The following is a 25,141-nucleotide window of genomic DNA, read 5'->3' as shown; positions in this document are numbered from 1 at the left end:
CGCACCAAATGTTACTGAGGACAGAGCAATACAAACTCTCATTCATTGCAAGTGGGAATGCAATATGGTTAAAGCATGTTTGGAAGATGGTTTGGCAGTTTCCTATATTAAAAATATTCATATATATGACTCAGCAGTTGCTTTCCTTGATACTTACCCAAATAAATTGAAAGCTTGCAGGTAGCCAAAAACTTACACATGTTTTCTTACTCTTCAGTTTATAAACCTGGGAGCAATCAAGGTGTCCTTCAGTGGATGGATGAGTAAACAAACTTTGGTACATCCAGAAATGGGATATTATTCAGTGTTAAAAACAAAGGAGCTATCAAACCATGAAAGACATGGAGATAATGTAAATGAATATAGCTAAGTAAAAGAATCCCATCTGAAAAGGTTACAGACTATGATTCCAACTATATAACATTCTGGAAAAAGCAACACTCTTAGTTCAGTTCACTTCAGTTCAGTCGCTCAGTCGTGTCCGACTCTTTGCAACTCCATGAATCGCAGCACGCCAGGCCTCCCTGTCCATCACCAACTCCCAGAGTTCACTCAGACTCATGTCCATTGAGTCAGTGATACCGTCCAGCCATCTCATCCTCTGTCGTCCCCTTCTCCTCCTGCCCCCAATCCCTCCCAGCATCAAAGTCTTTTCCAATGAGTCAACTCTTCGCATGAAGTGGCCAAAGTATTGGAGTTTCAGCTTTAGCATCAATCCTTCCAAAGAAATCCCTGGGCTGATCTCCTTCAGAACGGACTGGTTGGATCTCCTTGCTGTCCAAGGGACTCTCAAGAGTCTCCTCCAACACCACAGTTCAAAAGCATCAATTCTTCGGCACTCAGGCTTCTTCACAGTCCAACTCTCACATCCATACATGACCACAGGAAAAACCATAGCCTTGACTAGACGGACCTTAGTCGGCAAAGTAATGTCTCTGCTTTTGAATATGCTATCTAGGTTGGTCATAACTTTTCTTCCAAGGAGTAAGCGTCTTTTAATTCTATGGCTGCAGTCACCATCTGCAGTGATTTTGGAGCCCCCAAAAATAAAGTCTGACAATGTTTCCACTGTTTCCCCATCTATTTCCCATGAAGTGATGGGACTGGATGCCATGATCTTTGTTTTCTGAATGTTGAGCTTTAAGCCAACTTTTTCACTCTCCTCTTTCACTTTCATCAAGAGGCCTTTTAGTTCCTCTTCACTTTCTGCCATAAGGGTGGTGTCATCTCCATATCTGAGGTGATTGATAGTTCTCCCAGCAATCTTGATTCCAGCTTGTGTTTCTTCCAGTCCAGCGTTTCTCATGATGTACTCTGCATATAAGTTAAATAAGCAGGGTGACAATATACAGCCTTGATGTACTCCTTTTCCTATTTGGAACCAGTCTGTTGTTCCATGTCCAGTTCTAACTGTTGCTTCCCAATCTGCATACAGATTTCTCAAGAGGCAGGTTACATGGTCTGGTATTCCCATCTCTTTCAGAATTTTCCACAGTTTATTGTGATCCACACAGTCAAAGGCTTTGGCATAGTCAATAAAGCAGAAATAGATGTTTTTCTAGAACTCTCTTGCTTTTTCCATGATTCAGCGGATGTTGGCAATTTGATCTCTGGTTCCTCTGCCTTTTCTAAAACCAGCTTGAACATCAGGAAGTTCACGGTTCACGTATTGCTGAAGCCTGGCTTGGAGAATTTTGAGCATTACTTTACTAGCATGTGAGATGAGTGCAACTGTGCAGTAGTTTGAGCATTCTTTGGCATTGTCTTTCTTTAGGATTGGAATGAAAACTGACCTTTTCCAGTCCTGTGGCCACTGCTGAGTTTTCCAAATTTGCTGACATATTGAGTGTAGCACTTTCACAGCATCATCTTTAAGGTTTGAAACAGCTCAACTGGAATTCCATCACCTCCACTAGCTTTGTTCCTAGTGATGCTTTCCAAGGCCCACTTGACTTCACATTCCAGGATGTCTGGCTCTAGGTGAGTGATCACACCATCATGATTATGTGGGTCATGAAGATCTTTTTGTACAGTTCTTCTGCGTATTCTTGCCACCTCTTAATATCTTCTGCTTCTGTTAGGTCCATACCATTTCTGTCCTTTATTGAGCCCATCTTTGGATGGAATGTTCCCTTGGTATCTCTAATTTTCTTGAAGAGATCTCTAGTCTTTCCCTTTCTGTGCTTTCCTCTATTTCTTTGCATTGATCGCTGAAGAAGGCTTTCTTATCTCTTCTTGCTATTCTTTCGAACTCTGCATTCAGATGCTTATATCTTTCCTTTTCTCCTTTGCTTTTCGCCTCTCTTCTTTTTGCAGCTATTTGTAAGGCCTCCCCAGACAGCCATTTTGCTTTTTTGCATTTCTTTTCCATGGGGATGGTCTTGATCCCTGTCTCCTGTACAATGTCACGAACCTCATTCCATAGTTCTTCAGGCACTCTATCTATCAGATCTAGGCCCTTAAATCTATTTCTCACTTCCACTGTATAATCATAAGGGATTTGATTTAGGTCATACCTGAATGGTCTAGCAGTTTTCCCTACTTTCTTCAATTTAAGTCTGAATTTGGTAATAAGGAGTTCATGATCTGAGCCACAGTCAGCTCCTGGTCTTGTCTTTGCCAACTGTATAAAGCTTCTCCATCTTTGGCTGCAAAGAATATAATCAATCTGATTTCGGTGTTGACCATCTGGTGATGTTCATGTGTAGAGTCTTCTCTTGTGTTGTTGGAAGAGGGCGTTTGCTATGACCAGTGCATTTTCTTGGCAAAACTCTATTAGTCTTTGCCTTGCTTCATTCTGCATTCCAAGGCCAAATTTTTGGGTGTTAGTTCTAAGAGGTCTTGTAGGTTTTCATAGAACCTTTCAACTTCAGCTTCTTCAGCATTACTGGTTGGGGCATAGACTTGGGTTACCATGATATTGAATGGTTTGCCTTAGAAATGAACAGAGATCATTCTGTCGTTTTTGAGATTGCATCCAAGTACTGCATTTTGCACTCTTTTGTTGACCATGATAGTTACTCCATTTCTTCTGAGGGATTCCTGCCCAGAGTAGTAGATATAATGGTCATCTGAGTTAAATTCACCCATTCCAGTCCATTTTAGTTCGCTGATTCCTAGAATGTCGACGTTCACTCTTGCCATCTCCCGTTTGACCACTTCCAATTTGCCCTGATTCATGGACCTGACATTCCAGGTTCCTATGCAATATTGCTCTTTACAGCATCAGACCTTGCTTCTATCACCAGTCACATCCACAATGGGTATTGTTTTTGCTTTGGCTCCATCCCTTCATTCTTTCTGGAGTTATTTCTCCACTGATCTCAATTAGCATATTGGGCACCTACTGACCTGGGGAGTTCCTCTTTCAGTATCCTATCATTTTGCCTTTTCATACTGTTCATGGAGTTCTCAAGGCGAGAATACTGAAGTGGTTTGCCATTCCCTTCTCCAGTGGACTTAGAGACCATAAAAAAGATTAGTAGTTACAAGGGGCTTGAAGGGAGGGAGGGAGGAAAGGAAGAATAGAACACAGGGAAGGAGGAATCAACCTGCCTGACTTCAGCCTTGACTACAAAGCCAGTCATCAAGACAGTATGGTACTGGCACAAGGACAGAAATGTAGATCAATGAAACAAAATAGAAAGCCCAGAGATAAATCCACACACTTGACACCTTATCTTCGATAATGGAGGCAAGAATATACAATGGAGAAAAGACAATCTCTTTAACGACTGGGCTGGGAAAACTGGTCAACCACCTGTAAAAGAATGAAACTAGAACAGTTTCTAACACTATACACAAAAATAAACTCAGAATGGATTAAGGATCTAAATGTAAGACCAGAAACTATAAAACTCCTAGAAGAAAACATAGGCAAAACACTCTCTGACATAAATCATAGCAGGATCTTCTATGACCCGCCTCCCAAAGTAATGGAAATAAAAGCAAAAATAAACAAATGGGACATAATTAAATTTAAAAGCTTTTGCACAACAAAGGAAACTATAAGCAAGGTGAAAAAACAGCTTTCAGAATGAGAAAAAATAATAGCAAAGGAAGCAACTGACAAAGAATTAATCTCAAAAATATACAAGCAACTCTTGCAGCTCAATTCCAGAAAAATAAATGACCCAATCAAAAAGTGGGAGATTTGGGAGAATGGCATTGAAACATGTATAATATCATATAAGAAACTAATTGCCAGTCCAGGTCCGATGCAGGATACAGGATGCTTGGAGCTGGTACACTTGGATGACCCAGAGGGATGGTATGGGGAGGGAGGTTCAGGATGGGGAACACATGTACACCTGTGGCAGATTCATGTTGCTGTATGGCAAAACCAATACAATATTATAAAGTAATTAGTTCCAATTAAAATAAATACATTTAAAATTTAAAAAAGTATCTAAAAATAATAAAATAAAGTAAAATGAAAAAAAAAATGGGCCAAAGAACTAAACAGACATTTCTCCAAAGAAGACATACAGATGGCTAACAGACACATGAAAAGATACTCAACATCACTCATTATCAGAGAAATGCAAATCAAAACCACAATATGGTACCACTTTACGCCAGTCAGAATGGCTGCTATCCAAAAGTCTACAAGCAATAAATGCTGGAGAAGGTGTGGAGAAAAGGCAGCCCTCTTACACTGTTGGTGGGAATGCCAACTAGTACAGCCACTATGGAGAATGGTGTGGAGATTCCTTAAAAAACTGGAAATGGAACTTCCATATGACCCAGCAATCCCACTGCTGCACAAACACACTGAGGAAACCAGTATTGAAAGAGACAAGTGTACCCCAATGTTCATTGCAGCACTGTTTATAATAGCCAGGACATAGAAGCAACCTAGATGTCCATCAGCAGATGAATGGATAAGAAAGCTGTGGTACATATACACAATGGAGTATTACTCAGCCATTAAAAAGAATACATTTGAATCAGTTCTAATGAGGTGGATGAAACTGGAGCCTAGTATACAGAGTGAAGTAAGCCAGAAAGAAAAACACCAATACAGTATACTAATGCATATATATGGAATTTAGAAAGACGGTAATGATAACCCTGTGTGCGAGACAGCAAAAGAGACACAGATGTATAAAACAGTCTTTTGGACTCTGTGGGAGAGGGAGAGGGTGGGATGATTTGGAAGAACGGCATTGAAACATGTATATTATCATATGTGAAATGAATCACCAGTCCAGGTTCTATGCATGATACAGGATCCTCGAGGCTGGTGCACTGGGATGACCCAGAGGGATGGGATGGGGAGGGAGATGGGTAGGGGGTTCAGGATGAGGAATACATGTACACCTGTGGTAGATTCATGTCAATATATGGCAAAACCAATACAATATTGTAAAGTAATTAGCCTCCAATTAAAATAAATACAGTTATATTAAAAAAAAAGAACATGGGAAATTTTAGGTCAGTGGAACTATTCTGTATGATACTATAATTAAGATAATCATCAAAACCCATAGAATATACAACATAGAATGAACCCTAGTATAAATTATGCACTTCAGTTAATAATAATGTAGCAATATTGGCTCACCAATTGTAACAAATGCACTATAGTAATTCAAGATGCTAATAATAGCAGACATTGGGAAATAGGCATGAGGGAGTATAGGGGAAATTGCTATACTTTTCACTCAGTTTTTATGTACACTTAAAATTACTTCAAAAAATCCACTTTAAAAAAAAGCAGGATTAATAATCAGGACATCCTATTTCAAGATTCTCTTATTTCTCATTTACCAAATTTTGGTGAGATCCAATTTATCTTCATATACTAATAGTTCATAGTTCATTTTAAAGAAGTTTTATTCTCATTCTCCTGTTGTGTATATGTGGCTATAGATACAAATATGCTCAAATTTATTAATTAAGGGGTTTAGATACTTTCTTCTAGATTCACAGAATATAATTAAAATTTTTGATTATGTTATATAAATTTTCTGCTTGCATTTCTTGAAGTTTGGCTTGACTTTTAATACTAAATGATTCGTTACAAAATATATTATGATAATTTTATTTAAACTTCAGGGGAGGCTAATTCCAATGACTTGGGTAGCTCACTGTCTTTCCCTTGCATCTGTCTTTTGTCTCCTTTTATAGTTTAGCAAGAGCAGTTCTGAGTGAATTTAATGTAGGTACAGTCTGATGCCAGCTGCTGTGCTCCAAGAGAGTGAAAGTTGCTCATTGTTTCCAACTCTTTGTGACTCCATGGACTGAATACTGGAGTGGGTAGCTGTTCCCTTTTCTAGGGGATCTTCTCAACCCAGGGATCGAACCAGGTCTCCCACATTGCAGGTGGATTCTTTACCAGCTGAGCCACCAGGGAAGCCTACTGTGCTCCATAGATTCCTTTTTTCTTACAAGGTCATTTCCTGAATCAGGAATCTCCTCGTATCCCACTAAACATGTATGTCTTAGAGTGATGAACCTGTCCCCAAACCTTAAAGACTGCATGTAATTTATGTTTATCACCCAGATTGTCTTACTCCTTTTTTATTTATAATCATAACATATTTTCATTATGTCATCTTATTATGTATAAATATATGCATATTAATACATATACAGTTAGCCCTCCATATCTTCAGATTCTAACTCTGCAGATTCAATCAACTGCAGGTTGAAAATATTAAAAGACAAATTCTAAAAAGTTCTCCAAACCAAAACTTGAGTTTGCCTTGTGCCTACAACTATTTACATAATATATTGTATTTACAACTATTTATATAACATATGGATTGCATTAGGTATTGTAAGTAATCTGGGGATTATTTAAAGTATACAGGAGGAAAATGGTCCCCATGTTAGGTGATTTTCACTTCTCTGTTTCTTGCTCCCCCTTAATGATTCTCATTTATAGATGTGTACAGTGAATTAGGTCAGTTTTTTTTTTTTTTTTTAACCTGTGTTTTCTTTTCTCTCTCCATTTTACTGTAACTGCTTATCCGGGCAATGATTAAATCATTATTTTAGCGTTTAGGCTGGGAAGCTGCACGTTTCTCATTTATGAGCTAACAGTTAACCCTGTGTTTCAGAAGAACCAGAGGGGTAAATCAGACAGCAGTTGCCCTACACTCTGTTGAATCCCAGCCTTTTCCCAAGGGGAAAGGAGGTTAAAGGGGGCTTATAGATATATATTTTCCTTGCTTTAGGTTGAGTATATATCACCCAACAGGATTCTAGGTCGCTGTAAAGATTCTTGGATCAAGGGATCTTTTTTGATGGATCATCTTTTTATTTCTCTTGCCTTACTTTTGGCCAGCTGCCTTAAGTCATGTTCCCAGATTAATGATTCTTGCCTTGGCTTTAACTCAATTCCCTTCTTTTTTTTTCCCTCAACAGTTAGGAAGAGGTTGAGAAAAAATAAAATGCATATATTTTTATACCCTCTTGCAATATTTGTGGATATGATCCACAGCAGCTGATTGCTGTTCACTTTTTCTTGGTTTCTGCTCCCCTGTTTTCTTCATTCCCTTCTTTTGCTCCATTCCCACTCCCCGCTTTTTATCTTTAAGAGTTGTTGATGAGTCTTTCCAAATGACTCTCTTTTCCATCGTGGAAAGGCATATCGGATCATAAGGTACCACTTGGTAGAATTCTAAAATTTCTTTTCATCACTTGTGTTTAGAGTATATTTTGATTACTTTGCATTAATACACTGTATATCTCCTTAGTTTGACAGTTTTTTTGTGTATTTATATTGCTCTCATTTGTGGAGTAGAATATATATCTTTGTATTCCATCTTCCACAGATAACTCATATGAAATATCCACTGAAAGCCTCTGGGCAAGAGGGATCAATACAAGGACAGTAACAATCCTAAAAAACAGAAGTTGGGAAAGTTTTAGAAATTAACTCAACTTCATTTTAGTACCCAGCTGCCAAGGTTCATTTTATCATTCTTATCTCTTCCTATGTTCAGTTGTACAAGCACTGGAATATGTTCTAAGTTAACGCCCTCCATCCCTGACCCCCTGTCAAAGAACAACAACAAAAAAATAGAGATAAGTTGGATCTGTTCAGATATTCTTGTACTTGGGGTGAAGGAACTAATATTGTTTGAAAACATACTTTATATCATGTACTGTGCTAGGTTCTTTGTTATGCAACTGAATTTAGTCCTAGAATAATATTTTTTGGTTAAACATGATTATCCTTAGATACATTATGCAATGTATAACATACTGTAGTACAAAATGACCTTGTTTGAATGGTAGAAAAGATACCGTGCTAGCTTTGGCTGTAGACTACTCAATTTTAATGCAGAGCATAATAGGGGTTATATAAATTTGAGAGTTTAAAATTACAGCACTTATATTCTCCAGCTGATGAGTGTTGGTTCCTTATTAAAAGGTATAAGATTATTATGATGGATTTAAGAATTCATGTTTGTTTTTACTAAACTGCTTATTATTTCATTTCAGTACCCAAGAGAATACAAACCTTAAGATGGTATATAGTGCAGGACACAAGGTTATACTTGAACTAACTAACAAATATTTGTTGTCTAATGAAAAGAATGATATTGTATCAAGATGTCTGCAGATGTGACATAAAACGTCTCATTGCACATAAATATGATACAAATATAAATTTTTAATGAACATTTACAGTGTGATAGGAATTATGCAATTCCATTGACAGAGGAGACTGGCAGGCTACAGTCCATGGGTCACAAAGGTTTAGACACAACTGAGCAACTGAGCACAGTAGGCATTATGGAAAAATATTGGGGGTCAAGTAGTGAGTAGAAATTAACATAGACATATTATTAATTTAAATAATCTGTTGCAAATTCTAAGGACTCTGTTTCTCAATTAGCAAACAGTTTCTGAACACTATGTATTTTTATGTATACTATGTATGTTTCTATACCATTTCTCCCTATTGCCTCTCTCAACTGTATGGAAGGAGATTTGATATATTTTATTTAGTGCTAAATATAGCCCAACATATAGGGCAGTTTTGGGCACACAGTAGCTTCATAATAATTATTTATTTCTTGAATAACTGAGAGTAAATTAAAGATAAATTTGATATGTTCAAAGCAACTAGTAAAGACACCTGACATAGCTGAATTCTGTGTTCTAAAGAACGGGTATGCAATATTTAGATGAAAGAAGATGTAAGGTTGTGTCAGGCCTAGGGAAATGTTATATAAAAGCTCTGCATTAGGAATAAGAATAGTGAATATGAAGAACTAAAGAAAGTGAGGGGCAACATGAAGGGAGAAGGAGAGAAAGCATGGCACTGGGGAGGCACGTAGGTGGGGAGAAATCTTCTTTAAGACTTTTGTAGACCATGCTAATAAACACCATCTTTCTTCTTATAGTATTGAAAATCACTGAATAAATATAAGCAGTGGAGTGAAATAATCAGATTTGTACTTTAAAACAGTCTTTGTTGGTAATTATTTATAATGAATGTGGCAGGAACACTCATAGAGTATGGTTGAAGAAGAGAAGACACTGGATAAAGCTTACTTTTATTATTTAAAGGAGTCTATTAAAGGAGCATGAGTACATCATGAGAAATGCAGGGCTGGAAGAAGCATAAGCTGGAATCATGATTGCTGGGAGAAAAAAAAAAGATTGCTGGGTGAAATAGCAATAACCTCAGATGTGCAGATGACACCACCCTTATGACAGAAAGCAAAGAAGAACTAAAGAGCCTCTTGATGAAAATGAAAGAGAAGAGTGAAAAAGTTGGCTTAAAGCTCAACATTCAGAAAACTAAGATCATGGCATCCGGTTCCATCACTTCATGGCAAAGAGATGGGGAAACAGTGGAAACAATGGCTGACTTTATATTTTTGGGGGGCTCCAAAATCACTGCAGATGGTGATTACAGTCATGAAATTAAAAGATGCTTACTCCTTGGAAGGAAAGTTATGAGCAACCTAGACAGCATATTATAAAGCAGAGACATTACTTTGGCAAGAAAGGTCTGTCTAGTCAAGGCTATGGTTTTTCCAGTAGTCACATATGGATGTGAGAGTTGGACTATACAGAAAGCTAAGTGCTGAAGAATCGATGCTTTTGAACTGTGGTGTTGGAGAAGACTCTTGAGAGTCCCTTGGATTGCAAGGAGATCCAACCAGTCCATCCTAAAGGAGACCAGTCTTGGGTGTTCATTGGAAGGACTGATGTTGAAGCTGAAACTTCAATACTTTGGCCACCTGATGCCAAGAGCTGACTCATTTGAAAAGACCCTAATGCTGGGATAAATTCAGGGCAGTAGGAGAAGGGGACGGCAGAGGATGAGATGGTTGGATGGAATCACTGACTCAATGGGCATGAGTTTGGGTGAACTCCAGGAGCTGGTGATAGACAGGGAGGTCTGGCATTCATGGGGTCGCAAAGAGTTGGACATGACTGATCAAATGAGCCGAACTGAAAGGAACATGAGGTATTAAACCAATCAGAAAGAAAAAACAGTGAGACAGGGAAAAAACAGGAATGTGGTAATATAGTGGAAGGCCAACAAAGGAAGTACCTTAAAAGTGGGGTCTACAGTGTTCAATGCTACTAAAAGGTACATTGAACTTTAGAAGAATTAATCAACTATGCCTTAGGCATAAAGACATGGAGATCATTCTTGATTTGAGCAAGAGGAAGGAAATGATTATGTGTTAAACAAACCACACATACACAGGCATATACACCACACACCAAAATAAATCCTAATACTGTTGGATAAAAATAATAATATGTAACTGAGTCCAGAAGGGAGTAAGATTACTGCCTATAGTAATCTTACTATGTGGCTTGTAGCCACATTTCAGAAGAATGTGAAAAGCTTAAAACCTGAATGGTAAACCTGAATTAATGATGGAGTTTTTGAGAGAACATCTTTTCTTTGTACTTAAAACTGTGGGTTTTAACACTTAAGATAAGCATAGGTGATAGGGCTTTGGGTATATGCAAAATGCGGAGTTAAAACTGAGATACCGTAATAAAGGCTAGACCTTCAAATGACTATCAGTGAAGAAAGAATAAACAAAAACATAAAAATCCTACTCCCAAGAAAAGAGAGATGATAAGGTATTTTACACTTGTTATGATCTGATCTTGTTTGGAAAGTATTCTATTTTGAGAATCAATAACCAGAGTTCAGCTCTCATCCATATAACGTGTTTGAATATTTACTTTTTTAGAGTCTAGAAAACCTCCAGCCAAAAAAATTCATTTAATATGATCATAAGCACCTTGGGAAACCCCACAGTATCGATGCCAATGCATTTTGAAGAGAAACAGATTTTGAAAAGTCTCTCACACTTCTCATATAATATTTTGTGAGAAGTGTAAAATAGAAATAACAATAGAAAATCAAGATTATACAGACAACTTTAGAAAAGAACCAAGTAAAACTTACAGAAATGCAAAATAGATATATTTCAGTTTCATAGTCAGTGGGAGTATTAAAATTATATTGTTAATAACTTGAGAGAATGGCTTAATAGTCTGAAATAGATATATAATGAAATGTATGAAGAAAAAGAGAATTAAAGAGCAGTAGTTATAGATATGATAGATAAGAGAAAGTTTGATATATTTAATGGGAATTCCAGAGGGAGAAATCCAGATGGTTTTGGATAGGCAATATCTTAAGAGACAATTTTTTACACTTTTCTAGGATAGGTGAAAGACAGAAATGCTCAGATTTAGGAAGTGCAATAAAACACAAATGTGTTATACAAATGCAAACCGCATTTAAGAGAATTTTGGTAAAGTTTTAAATTTCAAAGATAAAGAGAAGATCTTAAAAGCATCTAAAGTGAAACAAAAATTACACATAAAGTAAAAGCTATGATACCAACAGGAGAGTTCTCTTGAGTACCAACTGAATTTAGAAAATCATTCAGAAAATTGAATTAATTTAAATAAGTATAATGCATGATTTTTTAGTGTAGGTAAACCATGATTTATGAACAAGCACAAAATAAAGTCATTTTATGGATAAGTTGTACAAAGTTTACCAACAGTGCATTCCCACTAGCAGAACTTCTAAATAATATATTTCAGGAACAGATAAATTGAATATAGAGAAAAAGACTTAAATCTAGACATATATGACAACATAAAATGCTAAACATATGCAGAAATGAGAAAACAAAAATGTTGAATTGAAGAATAATATCATAAGATTATTTTGAGAATTAAAAAGATTTAAGTGTTTCAAGTAGTACTGTGAACATGGCCAGAATTTTATAACTGTTTGTTAAGTAATAAAAGGATAAAGGGATATATCAGTAATGTAGAACTGAAATACTTGTTGAAGAAAGCATGAATGTTAGCAATGTTGAATACTTTATAATCATAGTTTAAGATATGCAAATTCTGTTTGTTTAGAGGAGAAATATATATTATATTCCTTCAGAATTGATTTAGTGTGTTTAAACTTAAATGCAACCATTAAAATATACAATTAAATCATTAAATATCAAAATGCATGTGGGGTAAATTGAGAAATGTCCATCACTTAAATATCAGTATAAATATCAATATAAAAGAAGGCATGTTTTATTAATGAGAAAAATGTAAATGAGCAGTAATGGAAAGTAGAATGGATTGAAAGAAACAGCTATAAGGATTATCAGATTTTATTTTTAAAATTCCATCTATATGTAATTCACAAGAGATTCATGTAAAAGTTAAATACTTGAGGAGTTTGAAAGAAAAAGCATAGAGTCACCTACTAAGATAAAGCTGTTACAGTTATTTTAATATCAGACAAAATAGACCCTAAGGCAAAAAATCATTATGTGGGATAAAAGCTTTCATTTCATATGAGGAATATAGAGCAATTTTACATTTTTTTTGCACAGAATAAGATAGTCAAAGATGTACTATAAAGAAAAAGATGTAACAGATGGCAGGCATAATGCAATGAATCTACTAACATACAGGGAGATTTCATTCAACTTGATACTATGAAAACCAAAACCCAAACTTAGTAAAGATATAGAAGATTTGAACAAACAACATAATTGATAGTCTTATTCTCAATAACATACATTGAACCCTGAGTCTTAAAATTAAAGAGCATATCATTTTTTTTCAAGAATACATTAGATACACATAAAACTGACATTGAAATAAACTGTAATGCAAATTTAATGAAACTCCAGATAATGCTGAGCAAATTATATAAAATTACTGTAGTTTTATTGAATTAGAATGAGTATAATGAAAAGATAATTTAAAAATACTAAATGTATTTGTAAATTAGATATTACATTTCCAAATAACTATTTGGTCAAAGAAAATAACAAATATTTAAACATGAATACAAAATAATAGTGCAAGGACTTCATTTTAAAACTGATTTAAATACTTATTTCTGAAAAAACAAAAGACTGAAAATCAATGAGCTAAGCATCCATCTTAAAATCTTAAGGAAAAATAGGAAAATGAACCCAAGGAAAGCAAAAAGCATAAATATATAGACTACCAAAATTCATTAAAGAATAAAAATTAATATTCTGGTAATCCAAGTCTATGCCCCAACCAGAAACACTGAAGAAGCTGAAGTTGAATGGTTCTATGAAGACCTACCAGACCTTTTAGAACTAACAACCAAAAAAAGATGTCCTTTTCATTATAGGGGACTGGAATGCAAAAGCAGGAAGTCAAGAAACACCTGGAGTAACAGGCAAATTTGGCCTTGGAGTACAGAATGAAGCAGGGCAAAGGCTAATAGGGTTTTGCCAAGAGAACAAACTGGTCATAGCAAACACCCTCTTCCAACAACACAAGAGAAGACTCTACACATGGATATCACCAGATGGTCAACACCAAAATCGGATTGATTTTGTTCTTTGCAGCCAAAGATGCAGAAGCTCTATACAGTCAGGAAAAACAAGAGCGGGAACTGACTGTGGCTCAGATCATGAACTCCTTATTGCCAAATTCAGACTTAAATTGAAGAAAGTAGGGAAAACCACTAGACCATTCAGGTATGACCTAAATCAAATCTCTTATGATTATACAGTGGAAGTGAAAAATAGATTTAACAGATTAGATCTGATAGAGTGCCTGATGAACTATGGATGGAGGTATGTGACACTGTACAAGAGAAAGGGATAAAGACCATATTCATGGAAAAGAAATGCAAAAAAGCAAAACGGCTGTCTGAGGAGACTTTAAAAATAGCTGTGAAAATAAGGGAAGTGAAAAGCAAAGGAGAAAAGGAAAGATATTCCCATTTGAATGAAGAGTTCCAGAGAATAGCAAGAAGAGATAAGAAAGCCTTCTTTAGCGATCAACGCAAAGAAATAGAGGAAAACAGAATGGGAAAGACTAGAAATCTCTTCAAGAAAATTAGAGATACCAAGGGAACATTTCATGCAAAGATGGGCTCAATAAAGGACAGAAATGGTATGGACCTAACAGAAGCAGAAGATTAAGAAGAGATGGCAAGAATACACAGAAGAACTGTACAAAAAAGATCTTCACGACCCAGATAATCATGATGGTGTGATCACTCACCTAGAGCCAGACATCCTGGAATGTGAAGTCAAGTGGGCCTTAGAAAGCATCACCAAGAACAAAGCTAGTAGAAGTGATGGAATTCTAGTTGAGCTATTTCAAATCCTGAAAAATGATGCTGTGAAAGTGCTGCACTCAATATTCCAGCAAATTTGGAAAACTCAGCAGTGGCTACAGGACTGGAAAAGGTCAGTTTTCATTCCAATCCCAAAGAAAGGCAATTCCAAAGAATGCTCAAACTACTGCACAATTGCACTCATCTCACATGCTAGTAATGTAATGCTCAAAATTCTCCAAGCCAGGCTTCAGCAATACATGAAACATGAACTTCCAGACATCAAGCTGGTTTTAGAAAAGGCAGAGGAACCAGAGATCAAATTGCCAACATCTGCTGGATCATCCAAAAAGCAAGAGAGTTCTAGAAAAACATCTATTTCTGCTTTATTGACTATGCCAAAGCCTTTGACTGTGTGGATCACAATAAACTGTGGAGAATTCTGAAAGAGATGGGAATACAGACCACCTGACCTGCCTCTTGAGAAACTTATATGCAGGTCAGGAAGCAACAGTTTGAACTGGACATGGAACAACAGACTGGTTCCGAATAGGAAAAGGAAGTATGTCAAGGCTGTATATTGTCACCCTACTTATTTAACTTCTATGCAGAGTACATCATGAGAAACACTGGGCTGGAAGAAGCACAAGCTGGAATCCAGATTGCTGGGAGAAATATCAATAAGCTCAGATATGCAGATGATTCCACCCTTATGGCAGGAAGCAAAGAAGAACTAAAGAGCCTCTTGATGAAAGTGAAAAAGAAGAGTGAAAATGTTGGCTTAAAACTGAACATTCAGAAAACTAAGATCATGGCATCTGATCCCATCAATTCATGGAAAACAGATGGGGAAACAATAAAAACAGTGGCTGACTTTATTTTGGGGGCTCCAAAATCACTGCAGATGGGGACTGCAGCCATAAAACTAAAAGACGCTTGCTCCTTGGAAGGAAAGTTATGACCAACCTAGACAGCATATTAAAAACCAGAGACGTTACTTTGCCAACAAAGATCCTTCTAGTCAAGGCTATGGTTTTTCCAGTTGTCATGTATCAGTGTGAGAGCTGGACTGTAAAAAAAGCTGAGTGCCAAAGAATTGATACTTTTGAACTGTGGAGAAGACTCTTGAGAGTCCCTTGGACTGCAAGGACATCCAGCCAGTCCACTCTAAAGGAGATCAGTCCTGGGTGTTCATTGGAAGGAATGATGCTAAAGCTGAAACTCCAGTACTTTGGCCACTGATGTGAAGAGCTGGGAAAGACCAACTCTTCACATTGGGAAAGACCCTGATGCTGGGGTGGGGGGGGGAGTTTGGGGTAGGAGAAGAAGGGGATGACAGAGGATGAGTGGCTGGATGGCATCACTGACTCGATGGATATAAGTTTGGAGAAACTCTGGCAGTTGGTGATGGACAGGAAGGCCTGGTATGTTGTGATTCATGCGGTCGCAAAAAGATGGACATGACTGAGCGACTGAACTGAACTGAATCATTTAAAAATTTTAATTCTGTTCAGTAAATATCATCAATTCCAAATGATTTTAGGAGGAAATATACAAAATATTGTCATACATAATTCCATTCTATTCAAAGTTTTTAAGAAAAATAAATATAGTAAGTATTATCAAGATTGTATTTTAAATGATAAGAAATAAGCCATATTAATGTGACTGGAAGATTGAATGGAGAAGATGGAAATCCATAGACTAAATACTAGTAAAAACATTTCCATACTGCCTGAGAAAGTAAAGAGAGAGAAGGAAATAGTTTGAAGTAGGGTGAAGGAGGATTTTCATGTTAAGAGAGACTTGAGCATATTGAAAAGGATGGAAGGATATTATTTAGCTCTAAAAAAGAAGGCCATCTTGTCAATTATGACAATATGGATGGACCTTGAGGACATCATGCTAAGTGAAATTAGTCAGACACAGAAAGACAAATACTTAAGTTCTCATATGTGGAATGTAAAACAAATAGCAATGTAAATGAATTTATAGGGAACCCATAGGTGTTTGCCAGAGGTGAGAGAAAAAGGGTTGGATGAAATAGGTGAAGGAAAACAAATGCCCAAATATGACATAAAGAAGTCCTGGGGAGGCAATATGCAGCATTGTGAGTAGAGTTACTAACAGTCTGTTGAAGATAAATGGGTGTCAATCTAGGTAGGATTATATATTTTTCATATTAGTAAAGGAAGTATTTTCAGTTTGATGGCTTCTGCTTCTTCCAGAAATTAGAATTTGAGGCCAGAAAGGGTGTGTGGAAGAAGCTGTAGAGAGGCAGAGGTTTAGAGAGTTTAAACACTTGTGAGAGAGATGGCAGAGTAAGATGTTCTGAGATTGAAAATACAGTTCTGGGTAGAGTTGAGTGTACCTTTGAAGCAGGTGACAATGGTCAACAGTGAATCTGCCTGCCCTGCTTTATTCCATTTTGGTTGGGCATCCTTGACATCTTGGTCCCAGAAACAGAGAAAATCAGACTTTAGATACATTGTTACTATTGTTCAGTGCTCAGTCATGCCTGACTCTGCAACACATGGACTATAGCACAGCTGGCTTCCCTGTCCTTCATAATTTCCCATAGCTTGTTCAAACTCATGTATGTTGAGTCAGTGATGCCATCTAACCATCTCATCCTCTGTCATCCCCTTCTCCTCCTGTCTTCAATCTTCCCCAGCATTGGGTCTTTTCTAATGAGTTGGCTTTTCACATCAAGTGGCCAAAGTATTGAGCTTCAGTTTCAGCATCAGTCCTTCTAATGAATATTCAGGACTGATTTCCTTTAGTATGGACTGATTTGACCTCCTTGCAGTCTAAGGGACTCTCAAGGGTCTTCTCCAACACCACAGCTCAAAAGCATCAATTCTTTGGCATTCAGCCTTCTTTATGGTCCAACTCTCACATCCACACATGATTACTAGAAAAACCATAGCTCTGACTAGACAACCTTTGTCAATAAAGTAATGTGTCAGCTTTTTAACAGCTTTTTCTAGGTTTGTCATAGCTTTTCTTCCAAGGAGCAAGGGTCTTTTAATTTCATGGCTGCAGTCACCATCTGCAGTGATTTTTGGAGCTAAAGAAAATAAAGTCTGTCACTGTTTCCCTTGTTTCCCCATCTATTTGTCATGAAGTGATGGGACTGGATGCCATAATCTTCGTTTTTTGACTGTTGAGTGTTAAGCCAGCTTTTTCAGTCTCCTCTTTCACCTTCATCAAGAGGTTCCCTAATTCCTCTTCACTTTCTGCCATTAGGGTGGTATCATCTGCATATCTGAGGCTATCGATATTTCTCCCAGCAATTTTGACTCCAGCTTGTGCTTCATCCAGCCCAGCATTTTGCATGATGTACTCTGCATATAAGTAAATAATCAGGGTGACAGTATACAGCCTTGGCATACTTCTTTCCCAATTTTGAACCGATTTAGATGCATAGTCATAATGAATAAAACACAGTCTTTAAAAGCTTTGCAAAGTAGTGTGTTGTCATTATGCATTTTTCAGTCAGTAAATTCAGAGAAAGATTATCTTATGAGGTTCTGAGAACATTTTTACTTTAATAAAAGTGTCCTTATGTTCTTAATGTAAACTACAACATTATGGTCTTCTGCATGTTCTCAGATTATAGCCTTGCTCCACTTTTCTAATGTATGGAGCCTGATGGAGACCATATAAAATGATAAAGACAAAAATTGTAAATGTCTGGTTGTAATTTACTACCCTTTTCAGTTACTGAAGTTAAGAGTTAAGGTGTTACGTACATTTGAGGCAGAAACCCATTATTCTAGGATAGATCTTTTAATTAAACAAACGTGTGTGTTTTAGTTGCTCAGTCTTGTCCAACTCTTTGCGACCCCATTGACTGTAGCCTGCCAGCCTCCTCTGCCCATGGAATTCTCCAGGCACAAATACTGGATCAGGTTGCCATTCCCTTCTCCAGGGGATGTTCCCAACCTAGGGGTCGAATCTGGGTCTCCAGCATTGCAGGCAGATTCTTACCATTTGAGCCGCAAGGGAAGAAAATGTAAATAGGTTGTAAACAATTGTTTTTGAAGACTTGACTTGGGAAGGTGTCTGAGTAAGTATATATCAGATGAGGGTGTTGAATACATTTGTCTATTTTGAATAATAGTAATGATATTTTTAATGCCTGTTGAACATTATTTGCTAAGCAATTTATAATTAATACTATAATAATTTATTCTCAGAACCACCCAATGAGAAAAATCCTATTATTAACCTCATTACACTCATAAAACTGAGGCACAGACAGGTTAAGTAATTTCCCAAATATCACACAGCTGGTAAATGACAATAATGGGATGGAAATCTAGGATATCTGGTTTTAGCATGTGAACCCAGATTATAGTTTGAAGAGAGTGACATATTGTCATCAACTTTCACTCTTGCTGGTTAGTAATAAAGACAGTTGGTAGCAGTAAAGTGAGGAAAAATAAGTTAATTTCGGTCTGGAAAAGTATGACATTTCTGCAAAATGGATGTCTGTTGGAGCTAAAGAGAAATATGCTCAATAGGAGACATATTCATTGGGATCTAAAAATAAGAAATCTGATAATATCAGCTCCATGGTTTTGTTATTGTTGTTGTTGTTGTTATAGTTCCCGCTACTTCTTTCAAGCCTTTAAAAAGGAGTGAAAATGAGTATGGTCTTGTATTAACTCTTTGTCTCAGTGGTGAAGAATCCTGCCAAGCACGAGATGTGAGTTTGATCCCTGGGTTGGAAGATCCCCTGGAGAATGAAATGGAAAGCCAACTCCAGAATTCTTGCCTGGAGAATTCCATGAATAGAGGAGCATTGCAGGCTACAGTTCATGGGGTTGCAAAGAGTTGAACATGACTTAGTGACTAAACAGCAGCAGCAACAGCAAGAAAATGGAAGGCGAGAGTTTGTATCTACACTTTGGAGTGTCAAAAACTAAGGAAAGCTCGACCACTGATGGCAAAGTATAAGATGGCCGAGGTTGTCAGATGTCTGTGCAGCAGCAGTCCAAAGCACAGATAATAGGAGACAACCTAGCTGGAATTTTTCAATAAGGAGCTCATGATCTGAACCATGGTCCACTTCCAGTCTTGCTTTTGCTGACTGTATAGAGCTTCTCCATCTTCAGCTGAAAAGAATATAATCAATCTGATTTTGGTATTGACCATTCGAACTCTGGTGCTGGAAAAGACTCTTGAGAATCCCTTGGACTGCAAGGAGATCAAACCAGGATCCTGAAAGATATCAACCCTGAATAGTCTTTGGAAGGACTGATGCTGAAGCTGAAGCTCCAATATTTTGGCCAACTGAGGCGAAGAGCTGACTCATTGGAAAAGACCCTGATACTGGGAAAATTGAGGGCAAGAGGAGAAGAGGGGTGACAGAGGATGAGATGGTTGGATAGTATCACCAACTCAAAGGATGTGAGTTTGAGTAATCTCCAGGAGATGGTGAAGGACAGGGAAGCCTGATGTGCTGCAGTCCACGAGTCCAGAAAAATTTGACCATGACTTAGTGACTGAAAAATAACTAGCTGGAATATGAATTGATCCTAGAGATTTGCACTTCAAATACTTTGAATTTATTCAATTTCCATGTGTCTCTGGCAGAATAAGGCACCTACTCCTTCTTTTCCCTATCGTATTAAACCACTCATTAGGCTGCTATTTCTCCTGTCTGTCTGTCCGTCTCTCCACCCATCATCTCCTGTTAGAATTTGAAGTTTCTAAAAAGCAGTACTCGATCTCACGTATCTTTATTTCCTCAGTATGTTGCAGACTATCAAGCATAGTAGATTGCTCACAAATACTTGGTGAACGCCTAATGCTCCCACAAACTCAGTAGAATAACAATTTTACGGAACTCCAATTTCTTTCACCCTAAAGAATCTTCCTGGAAACCTTTATCTGATGGAAAGTCCACAGTGACAGTGGCACCTTTGCCTAACTTCCATTTCCTTAAGATCTCTTCTCTTGTAGCTAATTGGCTGTGTTTAGTAAAATGCCCTCCTGACATCTGAGAGTCATCCACTCTTAACTTTTTTTTTTTTTTAGCCCCGAGGAGATGTATGACATAGCACAGTGAATGCTAAAGACCACGGTACAACGTGACTTCAAAGTCTTTACTTCTTGATGCCAGTTTCCTTGGTTCTGTAAGATCTGTTTAATTTGGTAATGTCCTCAAGTCTATTTTGCTTCATAACTTCTTCCCTCTAGGGTCTGGGGATTTCTCGTGTTATTTTCATTTTCAAAACTTGTAGCAAACTGTGGTTACTGGTGGAAAGATGGGGAGAAGATATATGGAAGGAGAAATGGGAGTAATAATAAACTTATTTTGAATTACCTATCCTTCAAGGACTACTTTAACTTCCATATAATTTGTAATATTCCATGTTTAATTCAATCTACTATGATCAGTTATTTCTTAGAATTCCTTTAGTTCAAACTGCCACTTTAAAAAGTGTTTATTATACAGTGCTTTATATTATTAATTTTCACATGTGAAGGTGTCTTATGTTTCCAACATTATAAGAATTTGTTTTAAGGCATAATAGCTACAATAGTGTACCTATGGCTGATTCTTGTTGATTCTTGGTGGTGTACCCAAGGCTGATTCTTTTTGATGTTTGACAGAAAACAGAAAAATTCTGTAAACAATGATCCTTCAATTAAAAAATAAATTAAAAAAAAAGAATTTGTTTTAGGGCATAATAGCTACAATAGTATCTTAAAATAAATTACTTATTTTGCTTAGCAGAATTCAGTAAGTATTTAAATGTAGTCATTCTTTCATTAATAAGTTATCATTTTTGTTAAAAATATATTTTCCAATGAAATATTAATGGTAATATTATATAAAAACACGTTAATCAAATTTAAAATTAAGCAGATTTCTCTTCTGTATGGGGTAATACACCACTCTTACAAGGTCTGCAATTTTATTTAGGTTTTTAACTTCTTAAGGAGATATATGGTCATACTGTGTCTAGTCAAGCACTTAGGAAGAAGATTGTGGAATATTTTAATGATGATAATGCAGTCGTGATGAAATAGTAAACATGTATATTTAGTTCTGTGCATGATATTATTGATTGAATAGTAAATGGACTGCCCATATTATGTTTCAGATAGGATCTTCTTACATATTACAAGCCCAAATATGCATGGACAGAATATTCTACATTGAAGGAATAAGCAATGAGCCGACTAACCCCAGACACAACAGACTATGATAGAGAAAGTATGTCACTCTGGCAGGGAAGAAAGAGAGAATTCCCAGCCATAATGTTCTTTCTTTAGTATAAAATGCACACTAATAGGATGCACTAAGCTACTGACAGTTTATGTGAATAGTCTCTATCCTTTCAAATGCAAATATTTCAGAATCAGTCAGGTTCCTAGCACACGCATTGTGAAACCAAGTCATTCTTCGCTGTGGAATAACGTAATTGCACACTTGGGACATTATATATTTATGTAGATAATGGGTGCAGTTCAAGCATTTGCCTGCTGAAGTTAATGGAAGGTCTGTCTATTGAGAAGGGACTGTGTTATGTATATGTACACTCACATATATGTGTGTATATGATTTTCTTCATTTTTTCACTCCTGGTTAAGCCTTATTCATTTTTTTCTCTGAAACTGAATTCGAGTATGAACTTTATGCTATCACTATTTTGATATATATATTAATAATATTAAAAAATGTTCTTGGCAAGTGGGAAAGATTATACATATATTATATATTACTATACTGTAAATCTTATCTTTGAACTAGGGTGAATTTTTTACAGAATGCAAATGTTATTTTGTACTATTAAAAGAACAGATTTTGGAGCAAAATTTTTAAGTTATAATCTTCATTCCATTAGTTCCCTGATAGTTTCTCTACATAGATTATTTAACTCCCCTGAGGCCCAATTTCTCAACTCTCAAATTATATATATGTATATTTTAATGTATTTTATTTTTTTAATTTTAATTTTTACTTTATTTTACTTTAAAATACTGTATTGGTTTTGCCATATATTGACATGAATCCACCACAGGTGTACATGCGATCCCAAACATGAACCCCCCTCCTACCTCCCTCCCCACAACATCCCTCTGGGTCATCCCCATGCACCAGCCCCAAGCATGCTGTATCCTGCATCGGACATAGACTGGCGATTGGATTCTTACATGATAGTATGCATGTTTCAATGCCTTGCAAAGGACTTGTCATGTTCTGAAGGTGAAAGTTGCTCAGTCATTGCTGACTCTTTGAGACCCCATGGACTGTTGCCCACCAGGCTTCTCTGTTCATGGAATTCTCCAAGCAAGAATACTGGAGTGCATTGCCATTCCCTTCTTCAGGGGGTTTTCCTAATCCAGGGATCAAACCCAGATCTTCTGCATTGCAGGCAGACTCTTTTATTGTCTAAGCCATCGGGGAAACCATCATATTCTAGGAACTCAAAAAGTGGAGTTCCTTTAATTTTGTCATTTTCTCAGGACATGTTGTCTTGAAGTATTAAAATTTCAATTCCTGATAAATAATGCATAATTTTCCTGTGAGTTCACTGTGGAATTATCCACAAAGAATCAGCTGCCAGCCACACTCACCTTAGAAGCATATAGTCAAAGGCATCTTCACCATCTGCTTCAGAAGCAAACCCAAGTCTATGGAGTCTTCTAAACACAGTCCATCTGATTTGGGTAGATTTGGCAAGGGGAATTGAATCTTTAAACAAATCAGAAAGTCAAGTTTCTCAGGGGCTCTTTAATAAATAGCATCTCTCTTCAATACAGTTCTGAGGAATTTGAGAACAAACAAAATCAAAGGAGAGTCTTTCTGTGGAAAACAACAACAATAATTTATAAAAAAGTAAAAAAATCATTATTAATATTTTAATTAACATTTCCAGTATTTTGCTATATAGTTATGATCAAATAATAGTATACTAATTTTGAATTCAATTTTTTTCACTTGAATTTATTCTTCAAATACACGCTTATTGTCAAAGCTTTAGAAAATATTTTAAAATGTGGAAAAAAAATTTATGATAAGTTTTCTATGGAATATGATCTTTTGTAAAATTTAGATATATTTCTTTCCCATTATTTAATTATTCTGCTTATTTTAATGAGTATATTTATATTTAAAAATAAGATTATGCTACATTTATATTTTGATTTAAATTTTAAGAATTGATATTAACTTAAGAATTTGAAAAGAAGAGAAGTGAAAAGCAAAGGAGAAAAGGAAAGATATAAATATCTGAATTCAGAGTTCCAAAGAATAGCAAGAAGGAATAAGAAAGCCTTCTTCAGTGATCAATGCAAAGAAATAGAGGAAAACGACAGAATGGGAAAGACTAGAGATCTCTTCAAGAAAATTAGAGATGCCAGGGGAATATTTCATGCAAAGATGGGCTCGAAAAAGGACAGAAATGGTATGGACCTAACAGAAGCAGAAGATATTAAGAAGAAGTGGCAAGAATACACAGAAGAACTGTACAAAAAAGATCTTCATGACCAAGATAATCATGATGGTGTGATCACTCACCTAAAGCCAGACAGCCTGGAATGTGAAGTCAAGTGAGCCTTAGAAAGCATCACTATGAACAAAGCTAGCGGAGGTGATGGAATTCCAGTTGACCTATTTCAAATCCTGAAAGATGATGCTGTGAAAGTGCTGCACTCAATATGCCAACAAATTTGGAAAACTCAGCAGTGGCCACAGGACTGGAAAAGGTCCAAAAGGTCAGTTTTCATTCCAATCCTAAAGAAAGGCAATGCCAGAGAATGCTCAAACTACCACACAATTGTACTCATCTCACATGCTAGTAAAGTAATGCTCAAAAATCTCCAAGCCAGGCTTCAGCAATACATGAACCATAAACTTCCAGACATCAAGCTGGTTTTAGAAAAGGCAGAGGAACCAGAGATCAAACTGCCAACATCGCTGGATCATGGAAAAAGCAAGAGAGTTCCAGAAAAACATCTATTTCTGCTTTATTGACTATGCCAAAGCCATTGACTGTGTGGATCATGATAAACTGTGAAAAATTCTGAAAGAGATGGGAATACCAGAACATCTGACCTGCCTGTTGAGAAACATAAATGCAGGTCAGGAAGCAACAGTTAGAACTGGAGATGGAGCAAGAGACTGGTTCCAAATAGGAAAAGGAGTACGTCAAGGCTGTATATTGTCACCTTGCTTATTTAACTATATGCAGAGTACATCATGAGAAACCCTGGGCTGGAAGAAGCACAGCTGGAATCAAAATTGCCAGGAGAAATATCAATAACTTCAGATATGCAGATAACACCACCCTTATGGCAGAAAGTGAAGAGGAACTAAAAAGCCTCTTGATGAAAGTGAAAGAGGAGAGTGAAAAAGTTGGCTTAAAATTCAGAAAACAAAGATCATGGCATCTGGTCCCATCACTTCATGGGAAATAGATGGGGAAACAGTGGAAACAGTGTCAGACTTTATTTTTTAGGGCTTCAAAATCACTGCAGATGGTGACTGCAGCCATGAAATTAAAAGACGCTTACTCCTTGGAAGGAAAGTTATGACCAATC

This window comes from Ovis aries, chromosome 6, assembly GCF_016772045.2.
Source record: "Ovis aries strain OAR_USU_Benz2616 breed Rambouillet chromosome 6, ARS-UI_Ramb_v3.0, whole genome shotgun sequence".
NCBI classification, from domain to species: domain Eukaryota; kingdom Metazoa; phylum Chordata; class Mammalia; order Artiodactyla; family Bovidae; genus Ovis; species Ovis aries.
Note: the sequence above shows the minus strand (reverse complement) of the source record.